At 37.9% G+C, this 24,575-nt stretch overlaps 1 protein-coding gene across 12 annotated transcripts in view; it reads right to left on the minus strand.

Annotated features, from left to right (window-relative positions):
• The window catches only part of DLG2 (discs large MAGUK scaffold protein 2), a 1,232,045-nt gene that overhangs the window by 510,821 nt on the left and 696,649 nt on the right, over nt 1-24,575 (minus strand). The window lies entirely within an intron of this gene.

Below are 24,575 nucleotides of genomic sequence, written 5' to 3' on the forward strand. Positions count from 1 at the left end.
TCTAAATTACTGAGTTTTCTGGTACCTCCTTAAATTTTGCACTTGACCTGTGTGTTTTGCTTGCCACACCCTAACTCCCAGCCCTGTACCAGAGACGAGTTAAATACAGTGATGATGAGGACAGTGATGGTGATTGTAAATACTCATCTGTGTGGCACCTGAAGATAGGAGGTCAAAGGAATACGACTCGCTTCTCTTAGAGGTACAGGAAGAGTGACTCACTTTACTGAGTTTTCCACGTCTCCATTAAAGGTACTGCTCTCCAAGCCCTCAGGCCATCTCAGGCAGGGTTCTCACCTCATTATACTGTCATATTTGGTGCACTGGCCTCTTTCCTTCTCTAGACTATTAGCTCATAGAGGATCAGGACCAAATCTCATTTATCTTTGTGTCCCCATAGCTTCCATGAGCATAAGAAGGTATGAATGAAGCACTGTCATAGAAAAGGAATAGAGCTGTAATAAAAAAACATGATCAGTACTTTAAATTCTCTCTTCCTGAGCTAGAACTAAAAGGAAGAGCCTAAAATTGCAGTAGGAAGGATCTGGGTTATGTATTTGTATGCCTTTGACCATAAATCTCTCTGTCACGTAGACTGAGATGGATAAATCTGTATATCATTCAGATTCTCCAACCCTCATCCTGCTGTGACCTTCCTTGGCTGCCCTCAGTGGGCAGGGAACATCCAGCCCCATGCACTACATTAGCAGGACATAGACCCAAACTGCATTAATGATGGCAGTTGGTTGGCCGAGGGCTTGGATGCTTAAGCATCTAGAATATTGCCTGATGTAATTTGGAGAAAAAGATTTTTAAACCTTAAAAGCGTGCCTCATACTCTTCTTTATAAATAACACATTGCTTTTTGAGCAAAGGATTTGGAGAAGGAAGCATAAGAGGATTGAATTTCAGGCCTGGGCTAATAGGTCTTAAGCAGAGAATTTTGGGAAGCCTAAAAGTAATTAGGGGATAAAAGAGAATATCGGATCAAGGGGTGAACTTTGTGGCTCAACACGTGAATTTGACATTATAATGATAAGGATTAAGGAAGAGGCTGATTCCTCTTACACTTTAAGCAGAAAAGTGTTAGCCATTTGGCGAAGGTACTATCAGGAACTTTAACTCTGATATAGAGAGATCTGGAGAACAGATTGGTCTAGATGATTTGTAAGAGCCCACTCATCCCCTTAATTCTAGCATCATCAGATTGGGCCCCCAAAGACTTCTACCACTGGGGCCCTTGGAGTAGACGCCTATTTGTACCACACTCATGTAACTTTTCCAAAACTTAGCTTCCTCATTTTAATGATACTAAAAAGCCTTCTTTGTAGACCAGCAAAGTTGTGAATTATAAAATTATACACAGAAGTAAATTATTATGAAGCAGTGTGGTGAGTGCAAAGAAACAGAGCTAGGTTTGGATTCTGGTTCTCCAAATTCTACCCTGTGTGAACTGCTGTTTCTTCACTCCTCTCAGCCTCAGCATCCTCATCTGTAAAGTGGGCACAGCAATATCAGCCTGAGGGTAGCTGTGAGAAATAGAGGAAGAATGCATGTAAAGCACCGAGCTCAGTGCAGGGCACTCACTGCGACCTCATCAAATTATTACCCTCATCGATTATTACCCTCAGGCACTCACACTGCAGAGAAGCAAAGCCTCTGAGATTGTTGCTCTCACTTTATTATAATGTGGAAGAAAGTAACAATCAGTGGTTTTCAGTATCACAAGAGGCACTGGCTAATAGTGCCTTCTAAAGGCTCACTTTTGCTCCTGATTGTAAAGGCAGTTGCTCCTGTATCAGAGCCACGTGAGGGCGATGCTCACTTTCTCTGAACTCCTCAATTATTTTCTTTGCCTTTAACAAGATATCATCCCCAGCTCTAACCCCAGATTTATGCCTGCACCTTCATAATGATTTGCTTTCCTGTGTGGCTCACAGCTGTGGTGTCATAGCAAACTGTTGGGCCGTAAGTAATTTGTTATTAATAATAGTCTATGTACCATAATCTATAAATATTTACTTTTTAAAAACAGAAATTAGGATGGATTCCCTATTTTCTCTATATAAACATCACTCTCAGTTATATTTTACTATGTTTGCTTATTGAGGAGAGAAATGGCAGACCATTTAAAGTCATTTTAAAAGTTTCGCATTATTAAGTGTTTTATTTCCTCCAAAGAATGTTTGGGTTTCAGCAAAATTGGCCCCTTTTATGACAGTGGGTTATAAATGGTTCATGAGTGTTTTATTGGAATAAGATGTTGAAAGTCGATGACCTTGACAATGGTGACTATTAACAGGCATATTTCCAAAGAGCGTAGGAATCACAGTACTGTGGTATTGGGTGAATGTGTCCAGCTACAAAAGTATTTTTGTGGCATTCTGAAAGATGTTGAAACAAATATAATCTAAGACACCAGATCAGTATGGCCAGACCAAGGCCTCTGAGACATGGATTTGAATTGTTGGAGGAACGTTTAATATGTCCTGTTGTAGTGTTTAAACTCTTTTATTTTTTGTAAACCTACTTTTAAAGATTTTTAAAAAAATTTTAACTGACCTCATGGGATAAAATATAAATCTACAGAAAAAAATCAGGTTAATACTTACATAGCATCTTGATGGAAAAGAAAATATTAAGCATATGATAAATAGAAGAAATCACATAAAAGATGAGAGATTTGACTACATAAAATGTAAAACCACCGAAGTAAAAAAAAACCTTATAAACAAGAAACAAGCTGGGGAAACATCTACCCAAATATATTTATCAATATTTTAAAGATGTTCCTACAACTCAATAAGAAAAAACACAAACTTTCAATAGAAAATAGAGGCTGCTAGTGCCCAATCACAAAAGAGGAAATAAAAGTGACAAATAGACACACAAATATAAATGTTTAACCTCAGCAGGAATAAAAATAATACAAATTAAATGATACTCCCCCTTTGCCTGTTTAAAAATAATAAAGGATTTTCAAATCGATAAATCATAATTTAGTTGTGGTATGGTAAGATAGACACTCATAATGCTGGTGCTATGAAGTGTAAAACCCCCTTAAAATATCTCAAGAAAGCAATTTGGCAATATATTTCAGGAGTTTTAGAAGTAATCCTGCCCTTTGTTTCAGCAATTCTACCTCCTGTGTGCAATCTAAAGAAGAGAAAAAAAAAAGTGAATAAAGGCTTCCACAGAAAGTCTTTGTGGTTTGTTATAAGAGCAAAACAGAACAAAAGGAAACAATCAAAATGTCCAACAAAGAGATAAAGGTATAGAACATAAGATATATCCCCATGTTTAGTTATTATAGTTAATATTCATGAAAAATTTTAATGATACAGGAAAATATTTTATTGGAGTACAAAATTATGTATGGGGTTGTCAGGGAGTGGGAAGTGAGAACACCTAATTCTCTTACCACTTGGGAAAGAGATTTGAACTAAGATGTGAAAGAAACCACAGGGGAAAGTAGGATTCAGGTGCAGGGCGGGGGTGGGATGAAAGAGGGCTTTCTAGGAAGTGGTAATACACAGCATGTGCAAAGTTAAAGGGGAATCTGAAAACAAGCCCCATTTAGGGAATTTGTTAAAGGCTTGAGTAGGAGACAGACTTGAGAAGATGGGCAGGTCTTGTGTATAACTATAATATTCAAAGGCGATGGGAAGCCATGGAGATTAGTGGGCACTTAATGCAATTAAATGAGTTTAATCATTTTGACTGTTCATTTGCATATTCATTCATTCATTTCATAAATATTTACCAAAGGCCTACTCTGTACCAGGCCCAGAGAGAGGTACTAGATATATATAGATTAGTGAATAAGATAAAATGTTCCCTCTGTCATTGAGCAAACTTTTTTTTGGCAAGGAAATTTGATTGCAAGGAACAGTGACTTATTTGAGCTACTTCAAGTAGTAGGACATATGCACATCGGAACTCAGAAAAAGCTGAACTGGCAGAGATGAGGAAGGGTGAGATCTGATGAGCTGGATCTTTATTCCAGAGCTTTCCCTTCAAGATGACACCTTTCCTCTCTGTGCTATTTCTTTCTTCTCTCTCTGCTCACCACTTTTGTTAACTGATAGTTTAGAAATGAGGTACGCTCTACCTCCCAGTTTCTGCTTGCTCTTAGCTTATGCTTCCTAATAACATCAACTTGCACATGACTCATGATGGACCCTCTGGCCTCCTCTACATCATTAACTATTAGCTTCTCCTTTCACTTATAGTTGCTCACTTGGCCTGCTTTTCAATGAAAAATTCTTAAGAGAGAATTTGATAGACCTAGTTCACTTTTTTGAGTAAAGCACATTATTGGTCACTGGCTAGCTTCTAAAGTGGCCTCCTTTGGGTCAAGTACACACTCAGTCCATTCGGGTCTGGCTGGGGGATAAGCCACCCGATCCTTTTGGGTTTGCCCTTTTGGCAGAGCTGTAGGCGGGGCACAACCGTTTTGAGGTAAGCTGGGCATCCCACTGGTATTCTAAGGTTTGGCCTATGGAGTAACTACCCACATCTTCATATTCTCAGCCAGGTCTGTTCAAAGATGGTATAAAGAAAGCAAAACCATTCCTTTGGGAGAAAAATTTGGAAACAACAAAAGAGTTTGGACAATAGAAAAATATGGGGAACATCACAATCCCCCCCGCCTCCAATAAGGTCCAAAGCTTAATATCTCACTAGGGTTTCTCTCTGTTTATCATGGTATTAAAACATAATATTACAAAACAAAAACTCTACCTCTACAACAATAATTTTCTTTCCTCAGAGGCTCCAAGATGATTTCTATCTGTAACGCTGCAACTAAAGGTTTCTAACTCAGATTAGATCTTGAGTTTTAAAATTCACACCTACATACGAATTTCTGAATATGTTTAGCTAAATCATATCTTCTAAAACAGAATGCAATATGTTAATTCAACTATAGACTTCTGTATGTCGAGTTTACATTATTAATACTGACTCTAGGGGAGAAAACCCCTTATGCCTTTAACTGAATGAAAGCTCAGGTGGAGTATAAGAGCAGCTCCTTTGTAGGAAAGATAATGTTCAAATATATGCTCTACTTGTCCACAGGAAGGATGAACTGGCTTTAACCAAATCCCTTAAATGGGTTTCTTTTCCGTCCTTTAGGAAATGGTACATTTTCCTCTATTTCATGCAGCTGTTGTCATTTACTCTTTCGGGTCTGTTATTGCCGGCAGGTTATGAAGACTGTCTGGTAGCCAGGAAGGAAGGATAAGACATCCATAAGAACAAAAGATTGCTGTCGCACTGCCTTGCTCTCTTTCCAGAGGATTGCACTTCTAAAATCGGATGAAGAGGTAGCCTGAGGTCATAAGTTATCTTGAGTTGATGGTTCACATCCAACTAAAATTTACACTGATTGGTCCTTTCTTCCAACCATATATTTTAGGAAGTTCCTGTGAATGTATGTATAACTTGTTCCTGGTTTCTAGCAGGGTCTCAATCCTACTTTCTCCATAAAGCCTCTGAAGTTTATGGAGGCTGATTGCAGATTTTTCTCTCTTCTAAACTCCTATATAGTGTATCCTTTATGATTGCCTCTTGGTTTTGTACTCTGAGTATTTTAAATAGTAATAACAACAACAACATAATCAACATCTACTTACAAATACCTCGGGAACTTACTATGAGGCAGGCATTGTGCTACATATGCTTTATATATCATATATTATGTAATTTACCCATTAATTCTAAGGCATATATAATACTATTATCTGCAAGACTTAGCAGTACCTTGACTCTCCTCACAGAGCTGACCTGTTAGTGGTAGGGATGGGCTTTGAATCCAGGTCGCCTGGCTGCAAAGCCTGGGTATGTAACCATTATGTTTTATTTTAAAAAATTCTTTGTCTAGCATATACTTTCCCTCAAGGGTCTAATTATATTTCTCAGTCATCCTGGCAATTATAGCTCCTATTTTAAAGGCAGTAGAGAATAGAACAAAGAGAGCAAGCTGTGAGTCTGACTGTCTAGATTCAAGTTCCAGCCTCATTACTTAGAAACCATGTGATCTTGGGTAACTTGTTTACCTCTGTGCCTCAGTTTCCTCTCTTGTGATCAGGAATAGTGCCTACCTCTTAGGGCCTGATGAGTATTAGACGAAATGATGCTTGAATAGCACTTAGCACAGCACCTGACTGGCACTTAGTAAATGTCATGATTGCCACAGACATTTAAACAAGAAATCTGGCAGTTTATACATCCATCTTTAGTAACTTTTGTGGACGTGAATTCATTCTTAAGAGTTGATTTCCTCTTATGGTGACAAAACCATGTTTCTGGCCATGCTTAAAATTGCCAGATTTAGCAAATAAAAATACAGGATGCTCAGTTAAATTTGAATCTCAGGTAAACCATGAATCATTTTTAATATAAATATGCTAATATTGATAGGACACATTTATACTGAAAACTGCTCATTGTTTATCATAGTTGAAATCCAGTGTTTAAATTCAAATTTAAATGGGCATCATTATTTTATCTGGCAGCCAGATGGCCCTTTGCCTTGCAAGCTCTCCACTGTGTCGCCAGTATTCTGTCTTCCAGCATATACATTCACACTGTGGTATAATTTAATTGTTTACTCTGACTCCCTTTTTGGTTTGCTGCATTCTTTTAAGTCAGCAAATGTTCTTAATTTATTTTTGTATTCCCAGTGTTCAATGCTATATCTCTATACCTATGCCCAAATTCATATCTATACTCAAATCTACACATAAGCTGGAGACAGAAAATATTTAAATAAAAATTTGATCTAGATCATATTATATATATTATCATGCAGTTTTTTTTATTTAAAAAATTTAAATTGTATATTAGACATCCTTCCAAGTCAGTACACATAGCACCATCTACCTTTTCTCTAATAGCTGCAAAGACCTTCTTTATACATCAGTGGTGGTGGTATAAACTGCTGAACTTATGACCCAGAAATCCCACTTCCAGGAATGTGTCCTACAAAATTGAGTACAACAGGTATACACAGAATGTCATGGTTACAAAGTCTGTAAAAGCAAAACACTGGAAAAAACATGTAATGTCATCAGTATTGAACGGACATGTAAGTATTAAAAACGTTGCCATGGAAGCAGATTTGGTGATGTGAAAAGATATTCACAACATATTATTAAATGAAGAATGCAGGTTAAAATAGTATATATACAGTTTAATCTAATTTTTGTAAATAATAAAAAACATAAAGTATGATCTCAATTTTATATAATAGATACCGAGAAAAAAAGAGTCTGGAAGCGTATGTCAGGGAATTTACTGAATATCATGTCTGGGAAATACATGTCCATAAAATTTTTATTTTCTCTCAATATTGCATGTTTTCTAAATGACTTTTAAATGATATTAAAAATTGTTTATCGTATAAGCTGAGAGATAAAAAGCCATAAATCTGCATATGTAGTATGAGGCCAATTCTGTGACAGGTATATCTCTATGCCTATATGTAAGTTTGGAAAAGTCACTGAAACGTTAACAGTGCTTTCTCTGAGTGGTGGAATTACAGGCAGTGTTGGTTTTCTTAATTTATTTTCCTATATTTTAAAACTATTTAAAAAAAATTCTTTTATTCCAGAGGACTATTAGAGATTTGTATTGGGTCTTGTTCAATTCAGCCCCAAAGATCTACATATTCTCAAACAACAGAAATGGAAAATATACATTTTCCCATTATAGGGCTAATTTTTATTTAATAACGAGTAACTTTTATTTCTGTATGATGTATAGGTACTAGCAAGTTATTATAAGAGTGGTAATGTAGCATTATGAAAACTGGTTATGACTAACAGCATGGCTTAATGGATATCACCATATTTGTTATTTAAATTTGTCAGAATCTCATATGTCTTGAGTTATACAAATATATTCAATATTAAGACGATTACACCGAGAATCCGTCCCCATCCTCAAGCCAATGAACTTGCTGCTGGGACTCTGGCTGGACCTCCCCCCTCTTTGCACTCCTTGTCCATAAATACAGCCCATCCCTAATCCTCAAGGGACTCACTGGAGCTGGTTCACAGCATGTGTTTCCTTAATTGCAGTTCCTCCACAATTCCTGAATAAACTCAATTTCTGGTCATTTGAAATAAAATAAAATAAAATAAAAACACTTAAAAAAAAGAAGATTACAGTTAAGGTTTAGTCTACTTCAGGGAAATTGTGTGTTAACTAGGATCCTTTTATAGAAATGATGACAATTAAAACACATTTACAGCAACTGTAGTCTTTTTACTAATGCATCTACTCACTCATTTAACATATACTTACACACTTAGAAACCATACAGGGAGGCTATGGACATGGTGGAAAGAACATGAGCTTTCAGACTACAAAATCTGGGTTTGAATTCTGTTCTTCCACTTACTTAGCTGTGTGACTCTGGGGAAATTACTTAAATTGAATCTTGGCTGCCTTATCTAGAAAATGGTTTACCTTAAGCCCTACCTTATAGGATTGCTATGAGATTAAATGAGATGCAATATACAAAGCCTTAAATAATCACTGCCATATGGTAGGAGCTCAATAAATAACTATATTTGTGTTCTATTTTTATGTATGAATCTAGATGATTTGGAAGATAAAAATCCGATCCAACATAGATTCTTCTCTCAAGCATCACTTTGACTTAGATGATATGCGTGTGCGTGTGCATGTGTGTGTGCATGTGTGTGTGTGTGTTTAATCAAATAAGGCTAAAACCAGCTACGTGTGATGGGGGGGGAAGGATAGACTGTCTTGGGAATTCAAATGAAGAGGAAATGATATCCTGCAGAAAGAAGTAGGGAGAATTTTATGAGAAGGCATCATTGGAGCTGGGACGAGAAAAATGAAGAGTATTTGGACATGTGAAAATAAAGATGGCGATGGCTAAGGGAAGCATATGTTTGGTCGAGTGTTGCAAGAGCAGTCAGGGAGGCTGGTAAAGCTAGTTATCTGGTTAAGCTGGTTGGAGCATGGGGGCACGAAGGGGAAAAGTGGAAGATATGTCTGAAAATACGGCAATGCACAGCATATGAACCCATTTATAGCAGAGTTTCTATTTTAATAGACAAAATAAACTCCCTCAAATCTTGGGATTTGGTATATTTGAAGAATTTTATGAATATTTAATATTCTAGGTGGTAACACATTTTAGTGAAACACAAACCAAGTTTGAGTCCCAACTCTCCTACCTATCAGCTGTGCAGATTTAGTCAAGTTACCTCATCTTTCTGATTTTCAGTTCTGCCCAATTGTGATAGATAGTACATGACAGGACTATTGTGAAAATAAACAGAAAAAAAGTATCCAAATGACTTATCAGAATGCTTGACATTGGCAGAACTCAGCCAATATTAATTGTACTCCCCACAGTCACCAGACTATTCTCATCATTTCCCAAACCTCCTCTCCCTCCCTGCCAAACACATTTTTGGGATAATCATACTGATGGACCTCTTGTTCATGCTCTGAGGAATTTTAAATAAGAGATCTCTCCTTGTATGCTGTTGGCCAAGGTATTTCCAGCAGGCTGAGTACGAGCACAAAACACCCAGAGGGATGAGATAATTGGCATTGAAGTCCATCTGCAAAGAGGACTCCTGGCCAATAAGGAGGATCTAGACAAGATTGCTTTTTTTGGGAACTCCCAACTAGACCAGTACATCCAATGGCAGCAAAAGCTGCTTTTAAATGAACTACTGATATGAAGATACAGCAGTGAAATCGGATGGAGGAGATTTTTCTTTTTCTTTTTAAGATTATCAATAGAGCGGAGGCTTCCACCTACCATATCTAACCAATCTGGAAGAGATTCAGCAGAAGGGAGAAAATTTAGAATGATACATTCTGATCACAACTAAGATGAATATCATGCAGCAAAACTACATGAGGGTCATAATAAAGAAACAGACAGTGAAAAGTAATGGTCAGAACATCAAAGAGCCAGTGGACTTCATAAGTTTTCAGTTTAGTTCAGGACACCTCAGTGCCAGCAAGGTGGAATGCAGAATATAGAGCTTAAAAGTCATTCCATAATCTTCTCTTTTGTCTTCATATGAAATATTCTGTAAAATCTACATGACTTTCCTGAGCTTTGGAATTGAATTTTGGGGATGGGGGTGTAGGGAAGGAAAATGGTTGAATATAAGTTTATTGTAGCAGAGAATCCCTATTTCTCAGTCACTGTTTGGTCACATACATCACCACCTTTAATCCTCATAGCAACAGACTTTCACAGTGGATATTACCTATAGTTTTTGGATAAGGAAACTGAGGGTCAGAGAGGATAAGATGGTACCAATGAGGGAATAGTCAAAACGTGATTTGAAGGCAGGTCTCTCTGACTCCAGTGTTCACTATGCAATATTTCACTGAAAGATACTAAGTGGGAAAATGTAAAGCAAAATAAGAATTGCCAACAGTGTATGTGTCAGTTGTCTGCATTGCTGAATCTCTTGTGTTTACTGAAGCATCTAGATCAATGGGTTCCTATAAGAAGCTTGTAGTTACACACAAGAGACTCAAGGTATTTAGGTGGCAGCCTAATAGGGGTATGGAAATTGGATTAGAAATCTCAATTCACCTCCCCACAGCCTCTAATTTCCTGCCATTGGCATCTGTGATAGGTCCATGAGATGATCAACAGTTACTGCTGACTCAGATATGCATTTAGCCATAAGGACATTGTCTGGTCTGCTGTAAGATGGTAGCTATGTACTTAAGGGACCTAGAAGTACCAAAGATTCCTTTATAACATTTAACATTTATGACATATAACATTTGTTTCATAATAAAAGGGGGTAGTGGCATATCTGAATTCGACTAACATAACCTGTTTTTTCTAAAGCTATGTAAATAATAAAGGAGAGGGGTAGGATAACTTATTGAAATATTAATTTGTGTTTGGAACTTACTATGTTTTTTTCTTCCCCAAGTTTGAAGCAGCTATTCTGTCAGTGCAAAGAACTTATATTTGACTATATTCCCTTGGCTCACTGGAGACTTGTGATACAGGAGGGAAAGCAGAATTTTCCCAAAGAAACGCTCTTCCAAGTCTTTGTTCTTCAAAAGTCTGAGCTCCTAAAGGATTGATGTCCAGGAAGAACTTTAAGAGGAGAAGTAGGCAAGATAGGGCCCTACTATCAGATGTAATTTGATTTAAAGAAAATAAAGTCAAGTGCCATTTAAAAAACATGTGTTTGTAGAGTAAAATGCATCCCTGCTATAGGTGTATTTAAATAAAAATTCTAAAATTTTAATTGTAAAATCTAAGCACCACTGAACAAATTCTGTGATTGGTAACTCTTGCTCAGGGGCAATGCCCTTTCTTGGGCATATTATCACTAGTATTGTCAGTGGTTTAGCATCACCCAATGTTTTTATAAAAACTCACCCTATGGGAGAAACACCTGACCATGGTTTCTTCTAATGTGCTCCATTTTGCTTTTATTTTTGGTAATATGATTTTTCTGTAGTCAAAGACATAATGAATTTAAGTCAGTGGTTCTCAAACTTGCCTGCATCAGAATCTTCTGTGAGGGCTTTTGTTCTATTTTTATTTTACTTTTTATTTTTCAAATTATTGAAGCATTTAATTTTTGCAATGCTACATGCATTTTAAAAAATCCAGTTACTGACAGAATTTCAAAATATAGATCCTATAAGGATATTTTGCCTCCAGTTTGCATATAGAATGCTTGTCTATATTTCATTGTGAATGTCTGAGTCATTTTGGGTTGCTAGAACAAACTACTGTAGACTGGATGCCTCAACCGACATTTTTTCTTCTCACAGTTCTGCAGGTTGGAAGTTTGAGATCAGGGTGCCAGCACGGTCATATTCTTAGCGAGTGACCTCTTCCCGGTTTACAGAGAGCTGTCTTTTTGCTGTGTCCTCATAAGGCAGAGAAACAGTCAGTTAGCTTTCTGGCCTCTTTGGTTTTTTTTTTTGTTTTTTTTGTTTTTTTTTAAGAAATTCACGTTCTTTTATTTATTTATTTATGACTGTGTTGAGTCTTCGTTTCTGTGCGAGGGCTTTCTCTAGTTGCGGCAAGTGGGGACCACTCTTCATCGCGGTGCGCGGGCCTCTCACCATCGCGGCCTCTCTTGTTGCGGAGCACAGGCTCCAGACGCGCAGGCTCAGTAATTGTGGCTCACGGGCCTAGCTGCTCCGCGGCATGTGGGATCTTCCCAGACCAGGGCTCGAACCCGTGTCCCCTGCATTGGCAGGCAGACTCTCAACCACTGCGCCACCAGGGAAGCCCTGTTTTTTTTTTTTTTTTTTAATACTAATATCCCAGTTCTATCCCTGGACACACAGATTCGGTAAATCTAGGGTAGGACTCAGGACTCTGTGTTTACAAAGGTTTCGCAGGTGACTGATTTGTTGTGAGAGTTTGGAACTGGTTTTAGACAGTAGACCTTTTCTTTCTGAGAGAGTTATGAAGTAGTCACATTTTGAATTGCATCGTCTCTTTCAGTACTATACAATACAGGTATTGCTTTAAAATTTTTTGACTTGGTAATATTCAGCTGATAAATGTTAGTATCTGTAGAGTGTAAGTATTAAGTTCTTTTTCCAACGGGAGGTAAGGAGTACTACTCTTCTTTATTTCACCAGTGAGATACATAAAATTTAATTTTTGTAAGCAGAATTTAACCAAATATTTCTCTCTAAGCTACAGAACACAGTGGTTCTTGGGAAGATCCTACTTTGATTTAACTGGGGAGACCACCTTCTCCCTACGAGCTCCTCCTCACTTGTAACTCCTCCTATCTCCCTTTAGTCCTCATGATTTTTAAACTCAGCATAACCTCATCAGAGCTACACTCAGCATTACATGGATTTGCATACATACTGTATGTGAAACTTCATCCAACCATCTATGGTCCAATTTAATGTTACACAGCAGGGGTCCCCAACCCCTGGTTAGGAACCGGGCTGCACAGCAGGAGGTGAGTGGCCTGTGAGCAAGCACAGCTTCATCTGTATTTACAGCCGCTCCCCAACGCTCGCACTACTGCCTGAGATCTGCCTCCTGTCAGATCAGCGGTGGCATGAGATTCTCATAGGAGCCCGAACCCTACTGTGAACTGCACATGCGAGGGATCTAGGTTGAGCGCTCCTTATGAGAATCTAATGCCTGATGATCTGAGGTGGAGCTGAGGCTGTGATGCTAGCGCTGGGGAGCAGCTGCAAATACAGATTATCATTAGCAGAGAGGTTTGACTGCACAGAGACCATAATAAATCAACTGCCTGCAGACTCATATCAAAACCCTATCAATGAGTGGCAAGTGACAATGAAGCTGCATCTTACGGAGTAGACTGGACATAAGCAACACACTTCGGGTGTCACTGTCTCCCATCACTCCCAGATGGGACCATCTAGTTTCAGGAAAACAAGCTCAGGGCTCCCACTGATTCTGCATTATGGTGAGTTGTATAACTATTTCATTATATATTACAATGTAATAATAATAGAAATAAAGTGCAAATAAATGTAATGTACTCAAATCATCCCGAAACCAGTCCCCCACCCCACGTGTGTGGAAAAATGGTCTTCCACGAAACTGGTCCCCGGTGCCAAAAAAGTTGGGGACTGCTGTTGTACAGTAAAGCCGTGGAATTAACGCTACCCTTGGGAAGTGGGAAGTCTCATCATAGGTGTTGCTCTGCATATACTTGATTTCTGTGCTCAAGTCATGAAGCTATGCAAAAGCAATCACTGCATTTACTTAAAAAGTTTTAGGATGCCTGCATAGTAAATCTGAGTATTTGGAAAAGTATATATTTGTGTTTACTTAACATTCTAGAATTTTAAATTTTAGAGTTTTCAAATTAAAAATCAGGGACTTCCCTGGCGGTCCAGTGGTTACGACTCTGCGCTTCCACTGCAAGGGGCATGGGTTCAATCCCTGGTCAGGGAACTAAGATCCCGCAAGCCGTGTGGCACGGCCAAAAAAAAAAAAAAAAAAAAAAAAAAAAATCAGTTTCTTTAACACAGACTTTTCTTTTTATATAACTTTAATAGTTAGGCTTGGTTTTGAATAAAGTCTTCTTAGTTAGGATCTATATATATATGTATATATTTTAAAAGAAATTGAAATATAAAGGAAACATCACTAAATCAACATAAAGTCTCAAAATCTGCCCTTTTAAGGCAAGTGTAACTATAGTATAAGTCTAAGTATTATTAGGCTAGCTGGAAGCATATTTCCCTTTTGTTCACTTCCTAATCTCATTCCACCATCTCCAACCAGCACTGCTATCAATTACTGCAAACAGTCCTGTAATCACCATGGTGCCCTGGACTAGGAGTCAAGACTAATAATAATAATAAAAGTAATAATGGTTAACCTGAATGCAGCTTATTTTGTGCCAAGCTCTGTTCCAATTGTTTTACATAGATTACTTCATTGAACCCTAATAATAACCCATGGTATAGGCATAGGTGGGGAAACAAGCACAGAGAAGTTACATAACTCATCCAAGGTCAAACAGCTAGTAAGTGGTGAACCCAAAGTTATTATGAATCCAAAATCTGAGCTCTTAACCAAGATGCCACCCTGCTTCCGGACTCTGGGTTTTGGATTTGCCACTTACTCTCTATTGTTACAGCGGAAATTATGGCATCTCTATCATCTCAGATTCTCAATCTGTTAAATATGTATAGTAACATCTCTCTGCTCATTTTGTATGGTGTCATAGGAACTAAATGAGAAACAGGAAAGTATCTGGGCAATACTGGACAGCTATCAGGGTTTATCAGTTCTGCTCTACATTCAGAGCAAGGCCTCACATAATTGGCTTTGAAATCTCTGGCTATCACATTTATTTCAGCTCTTTCATTCTGCCTTCATCCCATGTCTGAAGCTGGTAAATGAGACTTTAGAAAAAGATTAGAGGGGAAAAAAACATAAAACAAAATATCAAGCTCTACTGGCTCAGCGGACAGAGTTTCCATTTAGGACACAGTCTACATAATAAAGGACTCACATGGTTCTACTTCAAGGTCAATCTAATTTAAAACGAGATCTAGGATGAGGGTTCATATTTAGATGTTTACACTCAGAGACACATATACTCACGCGGACAGCTAAGTTCTTTCAGGGAGGACTTAAAATGTTCATTAAAGCAACCATATGGGGTCTGGTGTTACAGCCGGAATGAAAGGCATTAAGGACTAACCGACCCCCGACCTGGTAGTGCACCATCCAGAAGGCCTCCCTTCTTTCTGAGCAAAACAGATTGCCTCCCCTGAACAGGTTGTTAAGTGTTGCTGGGAGGAAGCAATGACATAAAACTTTATTTTTCCCTTTATGGACAAAAGAAAAACCAGAGAGAGACTAATTTGAAGCACAGAGAAGATTCTAGAAATCTTAAAACTAATACCGCTACCCATGCAGTACAGCAAAAAGAGCCAGACGTTGGAGGCAGTTTGAATCCTGATCCTGTTCTACACCAACTGTGTGACCTTTGCTAGAGGGGTCAAGGATATGGATTCTGCCGCCAGACTGAACTGTATTCAGAGCTCAACTTTGCTACCTACTATATGTAGAAAAACAACTTAGTGGAAATGTATCATATATTAATAATGATTACCCCTCTGTGGTGTGAGTTTTTCTTTATATTTCTGTTACTTTATAACTTTTCTACAAATACATATTACTTTTACAATTAGGGAAAATAATAACACTTTTTGGAGAGAAACAGTTGAAGAGGGGTATAAAGCAATAAAAGGGGCAAGAAATAGATTAGAGATAAAGATTGAAAAGGATGTCTGGAGAAAATGTATGAAGGCAGTATTTTTAAGATGTGTTTACTCAGATATAGCTTGCTTCATGATCTAGATTAAAGAAATTACCTAGAAGAAAAAGTGAATGATGCAACCCCAAACTTATGAAATTTATGTCTATGTTATATAAGAATATAAGTCTTTGAAATGCAATAATTGTGTGCCACAATTTTCTTACATTTTCTTAAGGCAAACATTACCATTAACATGGTAGCCTTCCCCACAGTAGCAAACGCCATAGGAGGTGGAAGGAGTCACTCAGGGATTGCAGTGCTGTCCTGAATAATTTTCAAAGCACACACCACATGTGGACAATTAAGAATCAGCTGTCTTCTGTCTACTATTACTTTATTGACACCTGGATGTGAAAACAAACTCCTAGAGGAAGAGGCTTTGTCTACTTGTTTTGAATCATAATATACACCCTGTTTCAATGTCACAAGATAAGGGCCAGAAATAAGTTACACATTGTGTTGTGGTGGTAGTTAACTTGCAATTTAAGCGGCCTGGAGTCAATTAATAGTCGATTGCTTCTACAAGTGGTCCCTCCAGAATTTACCACTGCCCATCATTAACCCTTTTTTTTGTCTCAACCAGCCCTGGAGGCCAAGGATAAATTCATTCTATTAAAATGTAATACAGCATTGATTAAACAACTATCTATTTGAATTGTACATCTATAATAACAATAGTCATAGATGTGCAATAACCATCTTCCGTAAAATTATAAGGCCTAGTGTTGTATGTTTATGTCTGGTTAATTTATTAGGTACATACAAAATGATAAACACCTATAAAAGGCTGTCTTAAAAATCCCATTACTGTTTCATTTTTCCTATCATTATATTAATTTCCCTGACAACAAACAGCAGCTTAACATGTTTTCCAATACATATTTGGATATCTTCCTTTGATTAAGATTCGTCCCCATTAGCATACCCACTCTCTCTGTTTCTAGCAGGATAGCTCTATCAATCATGCCTCACAGTTTATGTAAGTAAACCTAAATGGTTACGTGGAGCCGCCATCAATAAAGAGAAAACTCCCCTGGAGGCTTCCACTAAGTGTGTTATCCTCCATCTGTCTCACCCCTTTTGTCCCAGTCACCCCTTCTCATTACTATCCTTTGCTTCAAGAGAGACATTATAGTGCCAGGCTCCCCACTGCAGAAATCAGGCATGCAGCACAGAGCAAAACAGATAACTGAGAGACACTGTTGATGAATCTTTGACTTGGTTAAGTTCAATAATGCACTTTACAAAGGCTGTGAGGAGTCTGATGCCATACTTTGCAGAATTTCTTTGAGGGAAAAGCTACATGGTGTTGGTTGTTGAGTGCTACTATGAAGAATATAGGGCAAAATCAAGAAATTATCCAGAGGATAATTGTATTTGGCCACAGAAACCAGACTGATAGACTAGTTTTTATCATATTTGGTTCCACTGAATCCTATATTATATTTTCAATGAAGAGGGTAATAGATACTCATTGTGTTAATAAAAATAAAGATCCTTAATAAAGCATTAAGACAATAGGACTTCCTGTAATACAATGTTCTAAGGTATTCTGGGAGATAAATTAGTTGAAAAAAACTTATATGTAGATTTTGTTTGAGCGTCTGCATACCATTGTTGGTATGCATTCTACCAAACGATTCCATTCCACCAAAAAATGATTTTATTTGTGGAGTAGTTCATCTTAAATCCTTGTTTTAAATGGTATTAACAAGAGGTAACATTTATCAAGTGCTCACTTTTTTTCTAAGAACTTTACATGTATTAACTCAGTTTCTTGACACAATAAGCCTATGAGGTGGGAAGTATTATTCTGCTCCTTTTAAACATGAGAAAACGGAGGCAAAGCACAGTTAGATACCTTGCCCAAGGTCACACAGCCAGGAAGCGGTCGAGGCAGGACCCTGAGCAGGGCGGCTCCAGGGCACACCCACCTCAACACTCTGCTGTCCAGATCCCGATTCTAAAGCAGGCACAGTTGTCTGCCTAGGGCACACCCAGTTCTTTTTTCCTATACTTGGTTAATGGCAGGTGAGAAAAGATTTCTTTCCTATGTCAAAAGAAGGACCTTCCAGTTCATCCAGAAATGGTTTTAAGTCATTAAATATAAGTTAAAAAGAAGAGAGCCTAGAATAGGACCAGACTTCACTGATGGAAAGTGCTGACTGATCCTTTGAGAACCTGTCCCTAACGGAGACCACAAAACTTGAGATACAATTAAGAGGTGGCTTCTATAACACAGATTTAATAACTGACATGTTTGTGTAATTTAGCTCAGTGCTTCTCAAAGTTGCGTATTCACCCGCAACTTGGGGCTTATGGTATTTGCCAGGAACTTCGTATCCCCAGAAAACCCGTCTGGTATGTCAATTTTACATTAAGACTTCGAATAAAAACAATTAAATTTCTAATCAAAATATTTCCGTATTAAAGCAAACAAGGATATCTCCCAAACTTTTATGACAAAACATAAGACTTTGTATGTTTCATGCTTGCATGGAAAGCTTCATGTTCTACCCCAGATCCTGAGGAGAACAAATTCCTTTCTCAAGGCCTAAGGGCATGTGGGTAGCAATATTTGAGAAACAGTGATCTAGCTTCTAACCAGTTCTGACCCACAAAGTTAAACACCAAGGAAAACAACAACAACAGTGGCAAACACTCATGGTGTTTCTGAAAGCTTACTCAACAGCGAATAAAAAGCGTAGCAATGGCCAGTGGTAAATCAGCCTGACTGAAGCAGGCCTGTCTCTCCTGTGGAACACGGCTGTTGAATCTAGCTTTAAAATCTATAAATCAGATAATTTCATTCTCCTGGTTGCTTCTCTTTAATAGATTCTAAATGCACTTAAAATTCAACCTACACTTCTTCATCATTACCTACAAAGTCCCACATCATCTGGCTGCTGACTCTTGCAACCTAATTTGTTGCCATGCTCCCATTAGCTCATCTCTTCCAGCCAAGCTTGACTTCCTTATATTCCTGGAACCCACAAAACTTATTTCTGCCTCTGGGACGTTGGCTTTGCTATTTCCTCTTCCTGGAATGTTCTTTCTCTGATCCTAGTATCACCACTTTTTTTCTTTTTATTCAGGTCTCAGCTCAGATCCTATCTCCTCAGAGGGACATTCCCTGGTTGTCCTCCTTTACACTGTTCTCTTCCCCAAACTCTGTCTACGGCATATCATACTACTTTATTTTCCTTATAGCACTTTTTATCTGTAACTCATTTATCTATATATCTCCTATTCAATACACTAGAATGTAAAGTCCCTAAGGGCCAGAGCCTTGTCTGGTTTGTCCACCATTGTAACTTTGTTGCTAATAACTGTGCTTGACACATGGTAGAAGCTTGAATATTCATTGAATGGGTAAATGAATGAATGAATGGGAGAAAGAAAAAAGAACTAGAATACATTTTAGATACTGTGTCCAGTAAACTAATGTTCTATAATTTGGGGAGAGAAGAGGGGAGGCAGACTCTAGTCTGATGGGTTCATATCTATTTAGTAATAAGGGAGTCAAACTGAATATCAGAGTCACAATTTGGAGTGGTCCTTGAAAGTTTCTGGAGACAAGAAATCTTTCTTGAGACTTTATTCGGCTTTTGCTTTTTGCTCAACCAAATTATGTGAGGGAACATTATATAGAGCCAGTTAGAGAGACATTTGGGTACAATAAGTTCAGGGCCAGGTGAACCTGGTTTCTAAAACTAGGAAATATATTGCTCACAGTGATAGTTTAGGTCCTTGGCTTTCATAACAGCATTTATCACATTCATAATTTGGGAAATTAAGTCCCCACATCTTGATAGAGATATTTTACTCTGCACCCTCAATTTTTTTGGGTTTCATTTTAGTATCAATGATTTGTTTGTGTATCCTGAGAATACTTAACAAGATAGTGAGGGTGTGAGGTTTGCATCTCTTCTAGGTGACAAGGGAAGACTTGGCTCAGTAGAGAGGGAATCCATAGTTGCAGCTAATGTACAAAGTGGGCACTGCTCACAGGTGATCATTGATTGATTATAGCTTCTTACTCCATCATAAAAAAATGAACATCAGCTTAGAGAAATAGAAAGAGCACTGGACTGGGTGTTTGAAGACATGGGTTCTAAATCTGATTCTACTACTTACAAGTTGTGGGACCTAGGGATAGCCAACAAATCATGTTAGGCCTTGTGTTTCCTACCCATCAAATGGAGGAAGATTAGACTCTATAGTCATTTACGGTCCTTCCAAATCTGATAGTCTATAATTCTATGAGGCAAAAAACCATCTCAGCATCATCGTAACAGCTTTGTTTTCCAAAAACTGATGACCAGAGTATTTACATAATAATAATTTTGATTTATAAGGGCCTCAGTAGGGTTTCCACTAAGAGAATTTCATCCAAGGCTTTTTTGTGTAGTCTTCCTTTCTCTAAATTGAGGAAAAACAAAATTTCCCAGCTTACTCGGGTACACATTTCCTTAAATAGTAAAAGAGATTTAAAAAAATTCCAGGTAAGCCATTGTAGCATTCTTCTAATCAAAACTCTTTTTAAAATTTGTACTGTATTTCCCCAACAAAAGTGAATATGAATCAGGAAGATAGGAAAATATTTCTTACAACAGATAGAGTAAAATATTATGAACATTTGGAACAAAAGACTGCCAATTTGATATAATTTTATAGGTTGTTGGAAGGTTCCCATTTCACAGAAATGTTTCCCTGTCGGCCCCAGTCCCATCATTAAAGATTCCCTCCCTTGATTTACTATTTTAGGAAAATGTAAAGTAGGCCCCAAATGTAAGCTACTATAGCACCTTAGGCTAATGATAATTTTATATAGCTCTCTAAAGATGACAAATTTCACACATGTTATCACATTAAAACCTCACAATTCCATGAGGAAATTTGAGGACCCAAATTTACAGATGAGAAAATCAAGACTCAGGAGATTGAATGGCTTGTTCAGGGTTATCTAGGTGGTAAGCGGTAGTACCAGTCTCCTGATACAAGCCCAATCCCCTTTACCCAACATCTCTACATAAAAAGAGACTGTATGAGATGGTGGGTTCGGGGGATGGAGATGAGGACTTTGAAGACAGACCCGAATTCAAATTTTGATTCTTCTATTTGCTTGCTGTATGATATGAGAAAATTACTTAAACTCATTTTTGTCACCTGTAAAAATCAACACTAAGAATATATAAATAATATCGGAGCAATAATGTATATGAAAGCACTTAGCGTAATAGTGCATAGTAGTGATCTTTTTGTTTTTACTACTCTATGTATTTCCAATCTTATGACTAGGTTGCAGATGAGAGAAAGGATAGAAATATAAAGACAACTTAAAGGTAGGTACCATTTTTCTGTATGAGCCTTGTATTCAAACTATAACAGGTGTGTTCATTTTATTCTATTTCACATTCTTCCTTGAGTATGCATGTGCTATCCCCTACCATGAGTGCCCTTCCTGATCTCTTGACTCTCTGACGAATGCCTACACATTTTTTCAAGCTCAAACACAAGAGTTATCTCCTCTTTAAAACGTTATTTGAGGTCATAGGCTGTTCCTGTGGCATTCACGTAAAACTCAAAAAAATTATTTATAAATATTTACTAAGTGCCTCTCTGGTGCTGGGGAACTCTGCTAGGGCAACACGAGAGTACTTCACTGAACTGATCTAATTTTGTTTGTTTCTGTCAGTAGTTCCCACACTTTGGGGTTTTACAGTACTTTTACATTTAAAAAATGAGGACTAATATAAAGTTACCAACTTTTCATTTTCTAGGTTAGGATATAATAAGTAACTGCCATTGACTACCATAAAAGAAAGGGCATTTTGACACCAAAGTATAAAATCTCAGGACTAAAAATATACATAGAGGCTTTATGGGAAACTTCATGGAGGGGGTCTGCACCATCAGGGAATAGGTACTGGGGGACCCACTGGTTCCACGTATATTTTTGTCCCAATTTGATAGTTCTTAGAGATGTTGTTTCTTATTCCATTTTGCATCTCTACTGCAGTGCCACTGTCTAGTAGGAAGTATTCAATGAATATTCATGAATAAGGTGGTGAATATGCCTCAGAAAATATTTACCTCTGAGACCTGTGGTAATGCCTTATAGCACAGAGCACCTGTGAGAGGATACAGCAGTGGTGAGGATGTGAGGGAGGTGTCTGTGTGTTTGTGTGTGTAAACTGATATAATTTATTTCACAAGTTTCCCAGGCACCAGACATTCAGAAGATTTCGTGCAGTTATGAGATTGTCCTGCCAGAGAGCAAGGAAGGAAGCCCGCAAGAAGTAAGACACTGAGGCATATCACTCTAGGAAGAAATGAAATCTCTTCCCCAGACACCATCTGAAATATTCCATGCGAATAGGTAGATTGAGAATTATAATGAGTATACCTACAGCAAACAGATAACATTCATTTAATATTCATTATGTATCAGGCACTGTTATAAGTTCTTTGCGTGTATTATCTCATTTAATCATTACAACAACCTATTGAGAAAGATTTGATTACTATCCCCTTCGTAGAGATGAAGAAACTGAGGCTTGCAGTGGTTAAAAGATTTGCCCAAGCTCACACAGTCAGCCAGTGGTAGAAGTATGTCTCAGACTGGATCTAATTGTCTTCAGAGCTCATGAAAACTCTTGGGTCCCTTTCTAGCCACATATTTTTTTATGATGAGAACAGTTTTACATGACTTGGTTTTCATTTTAAAAATAAGGAGAAAATTAACATGTTTCTTCCTAGCCAGAATTTTAAAGCTGGCAGGGCACCCAGTTTTCCTACTTAAAAGCTGTGTGCCCACAAACAAATTCCCTAACCTCTTTGAGCTTCAATTCCTACAGCTCTAAAATGGGGATGACAGCCCTTCTTTCTGTGTTTTGGGGAGGATTAAATGGATAGTGTAAGTAAAACAGCTAGCAAAGGGCCTGGATTATGAATGGGGTTTAATAAATTTTAATTCACTATGGGGCCTAGTAATATAAAATGACATTTTCAATTAAAATCCTATCAAATATTGGTGATAGGATGAGAGCAAATAGATTATTGCTCTGGTGAATAAAGGTGCCTATATTTATACAATCTTTAGAGAACCATGAGGATTATCTTTGCTGCAGCCTTCATTTTAATTAAGAGCATAGAGATTAGACATATCAGCGTAGGAAGAGGTTTATATTTGATTTAAACCACAGATGCACATTTGCAGCATCTAAACATTCCATTCCTTGGCTAAAGATGTAACAAGCCACTTCAGCAAACCTGAAATTGCAAAATAAATGGAAAATGCTTAATCATTTAAAAAGAAATAGCAAAGGAATGAAAAGACCAAAGCACACACGGACACCAGCAAGGAAAGTTAAGCAGCAGGAAGTCTCCTCAATTTTTTTAAAGGCTGACAAATGACTTCAGTAGACAGGCAGGATATAAAACTAAAGGATCCATCTGTATTGCTTTTCCACACAAACATTTTCAGAAAAAAAGTGTACATATCCGTATGCAATCTCATTTTGGGTAAAAGTTTTTCTCAATGAGAAAAGCAAGTTGCAAAGCAATGTGTAAAATACAAACTTATTTTGTAAAAACAATGTCAAGCCCCACCTACATCTGAGTATGCTTTGTACACGTCTGTATGAACATAGAAAAGGTATGAACGGTTCAAGCCAGAATGCCACACTGGGAACCTTGCCGGGCTTGAGGGAGATTTTTGTTTCTTGAACATCTTTGCATTACCTCACCAAATGCAGTGAGCACGTATTACTTTGGAACAAAAACATTTAAAGATAAAAAAGAAAAAAAAGTACCTTTCCTATTATTCATCTACCCCTTCATTCATTCATTCGTTCATCATCCAAAAGTTACTTAAACCTGACCAGTGACCATGATGTAAACTAAGTTGGTCTTTTCTGAACTGTCAGACCTGACTTTTTCAGAGGCATGCCAGCTAAATTTAGTTCTTTTAAAAAAATAAATTTATTTATTTAATTTATTTATTTTTGGCTGCATTGGGTCTTCGTTGCTGCGTGTGGGCTTTCTCTAGTTGCGGCGAGCGGGGGCTACTCTTCGTTGGGGTGCGTGGGCTTTTCATTGTGGTGGCTTCTCTTGTTGCGGAGCACAGGCTCTAGAGCACAGGCTCAGTAGTTGTGGCGCACGGGCTTAGTTGCTCGTGGCATGTGGGATCTTCCCTGACCAGGGCTCGAACCCGTGTCCCTGGCATTGGCAGGCGGATTCTTAACCACTGCGCCACCAGGGAAGCCCTAAATTTAGTTTTATTTTGTGGGGTTAGCCATGTGGTTCTGTGCCGTGTCCTAAAATCCTGTCCTGTTCCCCTTTGAGACTGAGATATATTAAATTCAAACCATTTGGAATTAATTTCACTCCTTTCCTTTCCACCTGTAGTTACTGCACTCGAGGGAGGACTGACTGAAGCCTCAGTTCCAGTGAATTGTGTGTAGCTGTTGGTGGCAAGAACATGGAATTTAGAGGAAAAAAAAAAACCCCAGAGTTTTTCAGTTCTGACTCTTCTACGAACCAGATACGTGGTTACAAGGGGACGCGTACATACTGCTATGCTACTTCCGTCTTTCTGAACCTCAGCACCATCTTCTGTCTTTGAGTAATGATACCTATCTTACAGTATAGCTGTAAAGCTCCAGTGGTGTTAGATATCGAAAGTCCTAACAGATTGCAAAGTGGTGGTTGTGTGTCTATTACTACTTCTCCACAAAG

Source organism: Balaenoptera acutorostrata, chromosome 9, assembly GCF_949987535.1.
Source record: "Balaenoptera acutorostrata chromosome 9, mBalAcu1.1, whole genome shotgun sequence".
Lineage (NCBI taxonomy): Eukaryota > Metazoa > Chordata > Mammalia > Artiodactyla > Balaenopteridae > Balaenoptera > Balaenoptera acutorostrata.